The sequence below is a fragment of the Pongo abelii genome, chromosome 6, assembly GCF_028885655.2.
Source record: "Pongo abelii isolate AG06213 chromosome 6, NHGRI_mPonAbe1-v2.0_pri, whole genome shotgun sequence".
Lineage (NCBI taxonomy): Eukaryota > Metazoa > Chordata > Mammalia > Primates > Hominidae > Pongo > Pongo abelii.
In genome coordinates this window covers 147,159,399-147,171,356 of record NC_071991.2, presented here as the reverse complement: position 1 = coordinate 147,171,356, position 11,958 = coordinate 147,159,399, and the positions used below count along the sequence as shown (strand labels likewise).

General features: G+C 45.1%; 1 long non-coding RNA gene and 1 other non-coding gene across 2 annotated transcripts; one reads left to right on the top strand and one right to left on the bottom strand.

The window, feature by feature from the left end:
* Nucleotides 1-575: 575 nt before the first annotated feature.
* LOC134761695 (uncharacterized) lies at nucleotides 576-7,192 on the bottom strand. The gene is made up of 2 exons (XR_010140773.1): nucleotides 6,434-7,192; nucleotides 576-1,688 (listed from the first exon to the last, which is right to left on the bottom strand). It is a non-coding gene; the product is annotated as an uncharacterized LOC134761695 (long non-coding RNA).
* A 37-nt stretch (nucleotides 7,193-7,229) lies between these two features.
* TRNAC-GCA (transfer RNA cysteine (anticodon GCA)) lies at nucleotides 7,230-7,301 on the top strand. Its single transcript has one exon. It is a non-coding gene; the product is annotated as a tRNA-Cys (tRNA).
* Nucleotides 7,302-11,958: the final 4,657 nt, after the last annotated feature.

Genomic DNA, 11,958 nt, shown 5'->3' with positions numbered 1-11,958 from the left:
AGGAATGCGCGCGGCCTTCTCGGTGGTGGCGGCCGCCTAGCTCCAGGGACCTGCTAGTCCCGACATCCGAGCCCCAGCCCCGCCTGCCAGCCGGCTGGTCCTTAGTCGCAGTGCGGGAGCCGCCCGGCCGCAGCCCCGAACCATCCCTGGTTAGCAGGAGCCGCTCTCAGGTTGCTTTTCTTGTACACACTGGCCTGCCGGCCCAAGGCCCCAGCAAATCCCCGTGCAAACACAGTCGGTGCAAACACAGTTGATGCAAACACAGTTGGTGCAAACAAAGGTGCGGCCGCAAGAATCTGAGAGCACAGGAAATACGAGATCTACCCCACCTCGAAGGCTCAACCCACGGCACAAAACAGCACAGAAGACCCGGAGGGCCTTGGGTCCCAGAAGGAGAGGGGACTCCGTGAACTGACCCCGAGTTTAGGGTTGCTCAAGCTCCTTCCCGGGCAGCCTGCATTCTACCCACTTTTCTCGTTGTGCAGATGAGGAAACCAAGGCTAAGGCCCAGCTCCTGGCCGCTCGCTGTGTTTGGTGTTTGTCTCATGCGGAGGGGGACCTGGAGGCGCTCTCTCATGATAGGCTGCATTTTTTTTTTTTTTTTTTTGAGACGGAGTCTCGCTCTGTCACCCAAGCTGGAGTGCGGTGGCAGGATCTCGGCTCACTGCAAACTCCGCCTCCCGGGTTCACGCTGTTCTCCTGCCTCAGCCTCTGAAGTAGCTGGGACTACAGGCGCCCGCCACCACGCCTGGCTAATTTTTTGTTTTTAGTAGAGACGGGGGTTTCACCGTGTTAGCCAGGCTGGTCTCGATCTGCTGACCTCGTGATCCGCCGACCTCGTGATCCGCCCTCCTCGGCCTCCCAAAGTGCTGGGATTACAGGCGTGAGCCACAGCGCCCGGCCTGCACTCTTTTTCGTTGATATATTTTCAAATGTCTGCCTAGTTTTTTCCGAAGACTAAATTCTTTAGCCCAGGCTGCGGTGGCCCCCTAATAAAGAAAACAAATGCCATGCAAAGACTAACCTCCTGGAGTGGAACTGCCTGGTCCAGGGCACGAGCGTTTTCTAAGGCGTTTGAGGCATAGGGCCAGACGATCCTCCCGCAGGTCGGCCGTCTCCCCTAGTTCTGTGTGGGGAGCAGGCAAGGAAACCCCGCTCGTGGGCCGGCGGGAAGGCTGGCAAGCACCCGGTGTATTTGAGTGACGTGTGCCTCCGTGTGAGTGATGTGCAGGCGGCAGGGCCTCTGTCCTATTGTGGGGCCTCACTCTTAACGGATTTGAATGCTGTGGGAGCACTGGGCAGCCAGGGGATCTTTTGAAAAGGCAAATTTGATCATAGTCCTCTCTTGCTTGGGCGGTTCCCCATTGCTCTTAGGGTACGGTCCAAAATCTTTCAGGGCCCACTAGGCCCTGCCTGCCTTCTCGGCCCTGTCCTGGGTTGCTGTAACAAAGTGCCACAAACTGGTTGGCTTTAAACAACAGAAATGGATTCTTGCAGTTCTGGAGGCCAGAGGTCCAAGATCAATGTGTGGTCCGGCTTGGTTCTTACTGGAGGCTCTGAGGGACACCGTCCCATGCGTCTCTCCTGGCTTCAGCATTGGATGCAGCACGCCAGTGTGCACTTGGCCTGCTCCCCTTGTCTCCTCTCTTCTGATGAGGATAACAGTCATATTGGACTGAGGGCCCACCCTGCGCAAAAATGACCTGGTCTTAATTAACTATTACATTGGCAATGACCCTATTTCCAAAGGTCACCTCCTGAGGTTCTTGGAAGGACATGAACTTTGGGAAGACCCTACTCAGTCCACACAGGCTGCCCCCCAGACTCCAGCACCCTGACCTTCTTCTCTCTGCTCTTGGCACCCCACTGCCTCAGGCTTCACCCATGCTACCCAACTTCCTGGGCAGCTCATCTCCCAACTAATGTTCCTTCCTCCTGCACGGTGTTGTGGAAATGTCACTCCCTCAGAGAAGGCCTCTGCAACACCCCAGCTTAGGGTAACTGTGGTGCCCACTCTTCCCCTTCCCCTTTCTAGGTTCACAGAACTTAAGACAGTTATCACTGAAGTGACACCGAGTGACAGTAGATGTTCATGTGTGCCTCCTCCACCTAAATCTGCTCCTCAGGGGCAGAAACCAGGTCGGCTGGATGAACAATAACCTTAATTGCATGGCCGAGGAGGCTTACAGGCTGACCTGGGAAGCCTGTCTCCACAGGACAGGCCCGAGATGACAAAGACCTGTGCCAAGCCCAGCACAGAGTCTCTGAGGAAGGGCTCAGAGATGTGGCCCCTGCACATGGCAGGGAGATCCAAATCCAGGCTCCACTCTTCCTGGGATGACACAGTAAATAAATGCCACCTCCTGACCCGGCTCACAGGGCCCTCTATGGCCTGACCCCACCTTACCTCCACCTCAAATCACTGTCCTGCTCTGCCCCCTCTGCTGCCCCACACTGGCCTCGTTCTTGCTTCATCCTGCCAAGCCACTTCCAAGTGGGTCACTCTACCCAAGGCCTGGGATCCTCTGCATCCAGAATTTTAGTTATTTTTATCTACTTATTTTTTGAGACAGGGTCTCATTCTGTCACCTAGACTGGAGTGCAGTGGCACTGCAGCCTCGACTCTCCAGGCTCAACTGATCCTCTGACCTCAGCTTCCCAAGTAGCTGAGACTACAGGTGCATGCCACCACGCCTGGCTAATTTTTTAAAAAATCTTTTGTACAAATGAGTTTTCGTTATGTTGCCCAGGCTGGTCTTGAACGCCTGTGCTCAAGCAATCCGCCCACCTCGGCCTCCCACAGTGCTGGGATTGCAGGTGTGAGCCCGGACACGCATCCAGATTTTTCCTCACTGGCTTCTTATCATTCGGATTTCAGCTCCAATCGTCGTTTCCTGACCATCCCTGTTGTTTTCCATCAGAATACCATGCTTTATTTTCCTGTAGTGTTTTCAATATCTGTGATGATTTCATTCATGCATTAGTTTGCTTGTCTGTCACACTGCACCTCTGGGAATATAGCTCCATGGGGCCAGGGCTGTGTTTCTTGGCCTCATTCACTGCTGAGTCCTCAGTGCCTAGACTAGACCCTGGAACGTAGTGTATTTGTTAAATGACTGAATGAGTCACTTAATCCCCCTGAATCTGTTTCTTCAGCTATAAAATGGGGGCAGTCTTAACTATTTCCTAGGATATAACAATTGTACCTGCCTCAGACAGCTATGAGGATTCTGTAGGACAGTGTATATGAGCCTCCAACATAAACACTCAGCACACGTGAGCCATTATTTCTATCTCAGATTCACCCGTCCTCACATGGAGAGGGCAGGACTGGGAATGAGGTGGTAACTCTTTCAGATCCCAGTGATCAGCTCTCTGTTCTTCCAGTTATCCAACCTTTACTAGAAAAGATGGAAAAAATATAGTATTGTGGAAACAGCCCTGGACTTGGACAGAGAGGTCTTGAAATTGAGTTCCTTGGAAATTTTCTGAGGCTGTGTCCTCATGTGCAAAATGGAATTAATTATTCCTATAAAAGCATAAATGAGGCCAGGCATGGTGGCTCACACCTGTAATCCTGGCACTTTGGGAGACTGAGGCAGGAGGACTGCTTGAGCCCGGGAGTTCAAGACCAGTCTGGTCAACAGAGCAAGACCTTGTCTCCAACAACAACAACAACAAATCCAGATAATGTGATGGTGCAGCAGGCCTGTAGTCCTAGTGACTTGAGAGGCTGAGATGGGAGGGTCGCTTGAGCCTAGGAGTTTGAGGTTACAGTGAGCCATGATCACGCCACTGCATTCCTGAGCAACGGGGCAAGACCTTGGTTCTTTAAAAAAAAAAAGAAAAAAAAGCACTTGAATGAGTACGTTATGTGTAAATTATAATGTACTTATTTCCCAAATTAGCATTCCTTGGAGTCTTTTTTGTCTTATTTAAGCAATTACGTACTAATTATGTCAAAAGGAAATGATATTGCTTGTAATTACTAGAAGAGATATGCTTAAATTTGTAACATCTATGGGTTTTTCTGATTTTCAAAGTGATACATTTTATTGCAGAAAATGTGAAGAATATAGAGGAATATAAAGAAAAACGTTCTGAAATCACCCATAACCCCCGTATTCATGCTTTAGTCTTCACATGTGTGCCCTGGAGCAAACAGTGCATGTGAAGGGCATCCTCACCGAACTGAGATACCCTCAGGTGGGTGATCCAGGAAGCTGACAGGTAGGTGGCTTCCTAGAAGGCCACGGAGAGGACCTGCGCCTGTTCCATGCACTGATGCTTGTTTGACTGAGTCCTGGGAGTGGCTGGATGGGAGGGAAGGCACAAGAAGGGGCTATGGCCCTATATAGGGCATTTAACTACAGATTAAGAGCTTCCAATTTGAATTGAGGTGCTTCTGGGGGCCCTTAAACTCAAAAAATAATTTCTTAGTGGTTTAGGAAAATAAAACAATTACTGAAAATACCAAAAAGTATAAAGAAGAAATAGTCACTAACAATCTCACCATGGAGCTAGGAGATATTAGGATTTCAAAATATTTCTTTTTAGCTTTTTGTTTGGTTGATTCTATTTATTTTTACCTTTGAGATAATACCCACTCTCATTTAACATCATGATTCCCAACCATGGCTGCACACTGGAATCCCCTGACAGTACAAACTATCAGTGTCTGGGTATCACTCTAGATATTCTGATTCAACTGATCTGCTCCCTCCTGACTGCATTAGTACTTTTAAAACCTCCCTAGGTGATTCTAAGGTACAGTCAGAATCGAGAACCACTGACTTAAGATGTAATTCACATTTTCTTGTGAATTATATCAAACATTTTAAATAGCTAGTTTTCTATCACGTAGATATGCCATAGTTTCTTAACCACCTCTCTAATATTAGGCATTTCTGTTTCTATTTGTTTAATTATTATTATTATTATTATTATTATTAGAGACAGGGTCTTCCTCTGTGACCCAGGCTGGAGTGCAGTGGCGCAATCTTGGCTCACTGCAACCTCTGCCTCCCGGGTTCAAGCTATTCTCCCACCTCAGCTTCCTGAGTAGCTGGGATCACAGGCACGCACCACCACAGGCCGGCTAATGTTTGTATTTTTAGTAGAGACGGGGGTTTCACCACATTGGTCAGGGTGGTCTCGAACTCCCGACGTCAGGTGATCTACCCGCCTCGGCCTCCCAAAGTGCTGGGATTACAGGCATGAGCCACTGCGCCCTGCCATCTATTTGCTTAAATATTTTAAATAACACTTAAGAGCACTTAAATATCTTTGAGCCAACATTTGTTCATATTTCAGGCTTTTTCTGGGCTGGGTTTATAGAAATAGAATTACTACTAGGTCAAAGGGAATTGTTTTAACTTATCTCTTATTTTATACTGCCTTTCCTCTCGAGAAAGATTATACCAAGGCCAGGCGTGGTGGCTCAGGCCTGTAATCCCAGGACTTTGGGAGGCCAAAACAGGTGGATTGCTTGAGGTCAGGAGTTGGAGACCAGCCTGGCCAACATGGTGAAACCCTTTCTCTACTAAAATACAAAAATTCGCCGGGCATGGTGGCGGGCACCTGTAATCCCAGCTACTTTGGGAGGCTGAGGCTGAAGATCTCAGCTCACTGCAACCCAGGTGGTGGAGGCTGCAGTGAGCCAAGATCGCAACACTGCGCTCTAGCCTGAGCGATAGAGCAAGACTCCATCTCAAAAAAATAAAAATAAAAATAAAAAATTGTACTAGTTTACAGGCCTAAAATAGTATGGACTTACCATGCCCTTGCCAGTATGAGGATTGCTACTTTGATTTTTGTCCATTTCAATACAGGAAAAATGTTAAATGGTGTTTTCATTTGCATGTCTTTGGTTTTACTAAGATTTATTTTGACTTACTGAGCTAATACTTATACTTTTCTATCAACTACTATTATACTATTTCCTTTTGTGAATTGTCTTTTGATGCCCTTTGCTATTACATGTGGGCTCTTTACTTATTAAGGATATTAATTTGTAATATTTTGACTGCCATACATGATAGTAATATTTTCCCAACTTGGTATTAACCTTTTGATTTTGTTTACATACCTGAACCTTTAATGCTTATGTAGCTGAATCTATTGGTATTTTCTGTTGGGATTTGTTCCATTGTGTATTAGGGAGTCCTTCAGAAATCAGTTAGATGCAATTCATACTGTCTTATGCTTTTGTTTGATATTTTATATGTAATAATTTAATCCACTTGGACTTTATTTTGGTATATAATATGAAGTTTAGTTGCCACTTTATTTTTCCCAAATGGCCAACTAAGTCTCCCAGTAGAATATATGTACATGACTCTTCCTTTCCCCTATGAATCTGTGATGTGTAAAACACGGTGGTTGAGTGTATGGACTCCGTTGACAGACCACTTGAGTCTGTATTTCCACTTACCAACCATTTGACGTTGGACAGCTTTTTCAACGTTTCTGTGCCTCAGCTTTCTCTCTGTAAAATTGGGACACCAGTCATAGCGCCTGCCTTACGGAGTCGCTGTGAACACAACTGCTCTGTAAAAGTGAGTGACGCTCTTTCATTCAGCTCGTGCGTGGGCTATGGTGTGCTCCTAGGTCTGCGTTCCAGGTGTTCTGTCCCTGCACCGAGTCCATTCTTGTGTCCTGGCAGACGCTGATGTGTAGTGGGGCAGGCTCTCTCCCGCTGCTGTCGCTTTTTGGTTTTCTTGGCCTCCATTGCCTATTTTGCTTTAGGAAATAAATGGCCTACCTTTTCTTCACTGCTCCAGGCCCTCCATTTTCATCGCAGATAAGCAGTTAGTTGAAAAAGACAATGCTTGCATCAGATAAAGGCCTAAGAGGGTCTTCGTGGTTTGCGGGGAAGATAATGGGTGTGGGGGAGGGCCATGAGTGACGTCAGAGGATCTTGGGAAGAGGACAGAGGTGGAGAATAAAGATGAGGAGAGCAAAAAGGGAAAGAGCCCAAAAGGGACGGATAAAGAAAAGGTTCGAGGTGAGGGCGGCCGAAGGAATAAACGCGGTGAGCCTGGGCTGTCACCCCGGGTTTCTTCCCAAACTCGGGGAAGAAAGTGCATTGGAGTTTGACGGTAAGAGCGCAAAGACCCGAACTGGCCGCCGGAGGAAAGCGCCGCCCAAAGCGGGGACCCTGCAGTGCTGTACGCGGCTTGCGTGTGGCTGACTACGAAGAAGTGAGTGATGCTTTCTTCTTGTGTGATGGGGGTATAGCTCAGCGGCAGAGCATTTGACTGCAGATCAAGAGGTCCCCGGTTCAAATCCGGGTGCCCCCTGCACAGTGGCTTTTAGAGGTTTCTTCGCTCATAGCAAGACTTGCATACAGAGCGCCCTGATTTCCAAAAAACCTTGCAGTGCAAATCCGCGTTTCTCCTGCGCAATCACTTTTAGAGGTTCCCAGGCTCTAGCAAGACCTGCATACACAGCACACTGATAGCGAAAGACCCTGCAGCCCCAGTGGAACTGAAATATAGGACGGTCTTTACCCTCAGACTCCCAGAGAGGGCTGGTTTCCCATCACACATTTCTTCTGACCCAAGTGGGGGTTAGCCAGGTGCTCTTGGAGAGGCAGGATCTCCAACGGCTGCTCCTGGAAAGGTGTAGAAAAGCCCCGCGGGTTTCCGGGCTTCAGTAGTGCCTCGCATCTCACACACCTGCGCCTCTGGAGCCACAGTCAGATTCCCAGCCACGTATATTGTTCAAGTAAGGATGATTTGGAGAGGAGTATAATTCTGAGTATGATTTGTCTAAGTATTTTGGTAGACCAAATATTGAATAGCGATTCTATTCAATAGCTATTTTCAAAAACACTTGCAGAAAGTGCATACTACCATAACTAAATATTTTATTATACTAAATCAGCTCTGTTACAAAAAAATAATTTAGTTTATCTGCATATATATCACCTAAAAAAAAAACACCTCACACTTTATCTGAATTGGTAGACTATCCCAGCCTGTTTGGATGGACTTGAGAGTTGTATGTACACCACATCCGGTTCCAACGTCATCCTGCTGAATCTTCTTAGGATTTACTAAAGACTTCCTTGCCAAGAACACTGTTTTTATCACAGTGCTGTGCTCCCCAAATCGCACCCTTGTATTGTTGCTGCACAAAGAGTTCTACCTTCAATATTGCACTTTTAAACCGAGTACACCAGCATTCACAATAATGGCAACTGTTTCATCTTTTATAAAATGAACTTCCAAAAGCTTTGGTTCCATTAATTAGATGCCAGGACTACAGACCTGAAAGGGGATTGTCCTCAATAACAGACTTACGTTCACCTTTTTAATGATGGCTTTGTAGTTTCTCAACTTCATTAATCACCAGCTTACCAACTCATTATTCCCCAGGATAATGTTTTCCTCAGAAAGGTTTATCTCCGTTGGCTGGTGGGGAGGGTGCACTGGAAGGAGGAGAAAGTCAAAGTAGGGTAGTCCGTGCTCCTCCTGAGGTGTGAGATTGAGATTCTGGAGCAGAAATCAAAACCTTGGAGTCATAGTCTTTTTTTTTTTTTTTCTTTTGAGACAGGGTCTTGCTCTGTTGCCCAGGCAGGAGTGCAACAGCACAATCATGGCTCGCTGCAGCCTCGACCACCTGGGTTCAAGCAGTCCTCCCACCTCAGTCTCCAGAGTACCTGAAACTACAGGCGATTTCTTTTTCTTTTTCAATTTCAAGGATTGTTTTAAATTTTTTTTTATTTTAGGGTTTGGGGTACATGTGAAGGTTTGTTACATACATAAACACATTTCACAGGGGTTTGTTGTACATATTATCACATCACCCAGGTATTAAGCTCAGTATTCAATAGTGATCTTTTCTGCTCCTCCCCCTCCTCCCACCCTCCCCCCAAGGTAGACTGCAGTGTCTGTTGTTTCCTTCTTTGTCTTCATAAGTTCTTATCATTTAGATAAGTGAGAACACTTATAAGTGTTATACTTACTTATAACACTTATAAGTGAGAACATGCGGATTTGGTTTTCCATTCCTGCATTACCTTGCTAAGGATGATGGCCTCCAGCTCCATCCCTGTTCCTGCAAAAGACATGATCTCATTCTTTTTTATGACTGCATAATATTCCATGGTGCATATGTACCACATTTTCTTTATCCACTCTATCATTGATGGGCATTTAGGTTGTTTCCATGTCTTTGCTATTGTGAGCAGTGCTGCAATAAACATTTGTGTGCATGTGTCTTTATAGTAGAATGCTTTACATTGCTCTAGCTATATTCCCTGTAATGGGATCAAATGGTAGTTTTGCTTTTAGCTCTTTGAGGAATCACCATACTGCTTTCCACAATAGTTGACCTAATTTACACTCCTACCAACAGTATATAAGGGTTCCTTTTCTCTGCAACCTCGCCAGCATGTGTTATTTTTTGACTTTTTGGTAATAGCCATTCTGACTGGTGTAAGATGGTATCTCACTGTGGTTTTGATTTCCATTCCTCTAATGATCAGTGATATTCGGCTTTTTTGCCCATGCTTGTTGGCCGCATGTATGTCTTCTTTTGAGACCTGTCTGTTCATGTGTTCATGTCTGTTCATGTCCTTTGCCCACATTTTTTTTTTTTTTTTTGAGACGGAGTCTTGCTCTGTCACCCAGGCTGGAGTGCAGTGGTGCCATCTCGGCTCACTGCAAGCTCCGCCTCCCGGGTTCACGCCATTCTGCTGCCTCAGCCTCCCCAGCAGCTGGGACTACAGGCACACGCCGCCACGCCTGGCTAACTTTTTTTTTGTATTTTTAGTAGAGACGGGGTTTCACCGTGTTAGCCAGGATGGTCTCGATCTCCTGACCTCGTGATCTGCCCGCCTCGGCCTCCCAAAGTGCTGGGATTACAGGCGTGAGCCACAGTGCCCGATTGTCCTTTGCCCACTTTTTAATGGGGTTGTTTTTCTCTTGTAAATTTGTTTAAGTTCCTTATAGACCTTTGATGGATGCATAGTTTGCAAATATTTTATCCCGTTCTGTAGGTTGTCTGTTTACCCTGTTGATGGTTTGCTGTGCAGAAGCTCTTAAGTTTAATTAGATCCCATTTGCCAATTTTTGCTTTTGTTGTGATGGCTTTTGGTGTCTTTCTCATGAAATCTTTGCCCATTCCTATGTCCAAGATGGTATTTCCTAGGTTGTCTTTCAGGGTTCTTATAATTTTCCGTTTTACATTTAAGTCTTTTTTTTTTTTTTTTTTTTTTTTTTAACATTTAAGTCCTTAATCCATTTTGAGTTGATTTTTGTATATGGTGTAAGGAAGGGATCCAGCTTCAATCTTCTGCATATGGCTAGCCAATTATCCCAGCACCATTTATTTAAGACAGAGTCCTTTCCCCCTTGTTTGTTTTTGTCAGCTTTGTCAAAGATCACGTGGTCATAGATGTGCAGCCTTATTTCTGGGCTCTCTATTCTGTTCCACTGATCTACGTGCCTGTTTTAGTAACAGTACCATGCTGTTTTTGTCACTGTAGCCTTATAGTATAGTTTGAAGTTGGATAATGTGATTCCTCTAGCTTTGTTCTTTTTGCTTAGAGTTGCCTTGGCAATTCAGTCCCTTTTTTGGTTCCATATAAATTTTAAAGTATTTTTTCTAGTTTTCTGAAGAATGTCATTGGTAGTTTAATAGGAATAGCATTGAATCTATAAATTGCTTTGGGCAGTATAGCCATATTAATGATATTGATCCTTCCTATGCACGAGCATGAGATGTTTTTCCATTTGTTTCTGTATTCTCTGATCTCTTTTGATCAGTGTTTTGTAATTCTCATTGTAGAGATGTTTCACCTTCCTGGTTAGCTATAAGAGATATAAAAATTCCCGGACATTTACACTCTCCTAAGACTGAGCCAGGAAGAAACTAATTCCCTGAACAGAACAATAAGGAGCTCCAAAATTGAATCAGTAATAATAGCCTACCAACCAAAAAAAGCCCAGGACCTGATGGATTTGCAGCTGAATTCTACCAGATATACAAATAAGAGCTGGTATCATTCCTACAGAAACTATTCCAGAAAATTGAGGCAGAGGGGCTTCTCCCCAGCTCATTCTATGAGGCCAGCATCATCTCGATACCAAAACCTGGCAGAGACACAACAAAAAAAGAAAACTTCAGGCCAGTATTCTTGATGAACATCAATGCAAAAATCCTCAACAAAATACTTGCAAACAGAATCCAGCAGCACATCAAAAAGCTAATCCACTGTGATTAAGTTGGCTTCATCCCTGGGATACAAGGATGGTTCAACATACAAAAATCAATGAATGTCATTCATCACCTAAACAGAACTAAAGACAAAAAACACATGATTATCTCAATAGACGCAGGAATGGCTTTTGAAAAATTCAATATCCCTTCATGTTAAAAACTCTCAATAAACTAGGTACTGAAGGAATATACCTCAAAATAATAAGAGCCATTTATGTCAAACCCACAGCCAATATCATTCTGAATGGGTAAAAGCTGGAAACATTCCCCTTGAAAACCAGCACAAGACAAGGATGTCCTCTCTCACCACTTATATTCAACATAGTATGGGAAGTCCTAGCCAGAGCAATCAGGCAAGAGAAAGAAATAAAGGACATCCAAATAGGAAGAGAGGAAGTCAAATGATCTCTGTTTGCAGACAACATGATTCTCTATCTAGAAAACCCCATATTCTTGGCCCAAAAGCTTCGTCAGCTGATAAACAACTTCAGCAAACTTGCAGCCTACAAAATCAATATACAAAAATTGCTAGCATTCCTATATACCAACAATAAACAAACTGAGAACCAAATCAGAAAAGCAATCCCATTCACAATTGCCACAAAACAAAACAAAAAAATACCCAGGTGATTTGTATGTTTTGTAGATACACAGTCTTTCTTTGTTGCCTGGGCTGGTCTCAAACTCCTCGGTTCAAGCAGTCCTCCTGCCACCACCTCCCAAAGTGCT